Raw genomic sequence first — 2,577 nt, forward strand, 5'->3', positions numbered from 1 at the left:
GAGCAAGGTGAGCACTGTTTTGCCCCAAATTTTCATTTTTTATTGGTTTTTCTATTCAAAGCTCTAGCCTAAGAATATAGATCTTTCTCTTTGTTTCTTATTTTCCTTTTGTTTCTAAGAATCACTTTTTTGGAATTTAAAACAGAAACATTGCATGTCCCATATTAATGTGAGTGTAAGTTTTAGTGTTCATCTCAACTTTAAATATCTTAATAGATATTTCTTATACTTGTCTATTTCCTAGCATTACTCTCAATTTATTTTAATTCTATGATATAATCTTTACAGTCTTAACATAAATATTTTTGAAAGTGATTCAAAAATGGTTGAGATAAAAGACAACTAGTATACCATTTTATCTATGATATTATAATTGAGTAGTGTTTTGTATATAATAAAAATTATTTTGTTTTATTAGTTAGGATTCTTTATTTAGAAGGATATCTTTTATCAGCATTGCCCTTCTATCTATTGGTTTCATTGTTTCCTGCTGCAGGTTCTCTTTCTCCATGTCATGAGGGGAGGGTGGGCATGGCTTGGGGCTGCCCCAGGCTCAGATCATACCAGCTAGTGATATCAAATGAAAGAGAGATTCTCTCTGCTGTATATAAGTGTCATGGAAGGACTTGGCTGGTCTCCTTGTCATGCTTACGTGTGGCCAAGGGGAATGGTGATGTTCTGTGACCTGGCAGCACCCTTCTCTGCAGAATCCCATGGATTGCCTTCAGAGGCAAGCAGTGAGAGTGCTGTTAATCGAAGAATTGTGGGAAGGGATGCTCGGCAGATAAAAACACATTTACTATAAAGCTACATGCAATTTATGATTAAGATTTTGTGTTTAATGCAAAAATTTCCCCTCTTATAGTTGATATCTGAAAGATAATAGTGTCTTGCATTGTGATTCTATAGATACCCAAACTTTCTAGGGTAATATCTCAAAAAATGATTCCTTTTTTATGAGTAAGTGTTCTAGATAATGTTTCTCAACTAACTAGAAGTGGATGTATTTATTCTTATATTGTCTCTGTATATTTTTAACCTATTTAAATACTAATTTTATGTTAGAACAAGAGGATGAAGAAGCCAGTACTGGATCTCATCTCAAGCTCATAGTAGATGCTTTCCTCCAGCAATTGCCCAACTGTGTCAACCGAGATCTGATAGACAAGGTATAATTGTCTCTGTATAACTTTACTCAAGCATACAGGCCTTGTAGGTTATCTCTAATTAGGAATGTCTGTGGTTTTTGGACTGTTTTAGCCATAGAATGAACCATTTCTTCAAATGAAATTTTATATGGGAATCCACAATTAACACATAAAATTAGAGCCAATTTGTAGATTCTTGGGGTTGGGGGCAGTAAAACTGTCTCTAGAATCCTGTTGTCTTGACACCTCTTCCCTTCACATAGGGACATCACAGTTTGGAAAACATCATAAATTCTTAATAGTATGCTCTGTAGATTTCTGGTGTCTTCTAGGGCACTTTCAAGGGAGCCTATGAGGACAAAACTTTTCCTACTAACATTAAAGTTTTTTTCTCTTTTTTCACTGTTTTTTGACATCTACAAAGCGATATGGGTAAAGCTGCTATAAATTTTACAAATCAAGCACACTACTAATAGCCCTTATAGTCTTCGCTGCCATGCATGTGCAGTGAAAAGAACAATGCCACTTTCATTTAAGAAGCTTCTTGATGAATCTGTAAAAATTAGTCATTTTATTTCATTTCAACCTTTGAGTGCATATCTTTTTAATCTGATGAAATGGAAAGACATGTGAAGCACTTCTGCTGTCTCAAGGCTTCTTTAGAAAAACCCTTTGTGTTTGAGTTACAAGCTGAACTAGTTGCTTTTTTCATAGAACACTATTTTTACTTGAAAGAACTGATGGACAAACTGTGGTTATACAAACTTGGGTATTTGGGAGACATTTTTCTACCGTGAACAAGGTGAATGTCTCACTTCAAAGTAAACAACAAAATATTTATTGCCAATGAACAAATTTGAGTTTTCAACAAATATTAGAATTTTGGAGAACTTATGTCTACCACCATAAGCCTGATAGCTTCACAGTTCTTTTCTGAAGAAACTTTATTGATGAGACTTTGATGATGGGATCGGTGGTCATATTAAGTAATGTAATTTGAAAATATGTGTTTGGAAAATCTGCTGAGCTCAGTGAACCGTTGTTCTAAGGGACCAGTACACAGTGTTAAAGTCTTGCTTAGGCGTTAAAAATCCACTCAAAGTGCAAGATAGATTTTAATCTAACAGCATGAAAAGTTGATTGATATAGTTTCATATTCCACATTTCACCTAACCCTTAAACTACCACTTGTCAAGTTTTGGGGTAGTATCAAAAAATATCTATAAATCTTGAAAAGAATATAAAATGCATTTCTTTTATCCAGCTATATGTATGTGTCAAGCTGGATTTTCTTCATATACCTCATCCAACACAACATATCACAGCAGATTGAATGCATAAGTAGATATGAGAATCCAACTATCTTCTAAAAGAGTGCCACTCTTCTGTCAATGTTTTTCATTTTGAAAAATAGTTATTTCCAAAAAAC

General features: G+C 34.0%; 1 protein-coding gene across 1 annotated transcript in view; it reads left to right on the plus strand.

Moving 5' to 3' along the window:
* UPF2 (UPF2, regulator of nonsense mediated mRNA decay) overlaps nucleotides 1-2,577 on the plus strand; it is a 99,353-nt gene that overhangs the window by 32,773 nt on the left and 64,003 nt on the right. The gene's annotated exons all lie outside the window — the stretch shown is intronic.

The sequence above is a fragment of the Pteropus vampyrus genome, unplaced genomic scaffold (genome assembly GCF_000151845.1).
Source record: "Pteropus vampyrus isolate Shadow unplaced genomic scaffold, Pvam_2.0 Scaffold49, whole genome shotgun sequence".
Lineage (NCBI taxonomy): Eukaryota > Metazoa > Chordata > Mammalia > Chiroptera > Pteropodidae > Pteropus > Pteropus vampyrus.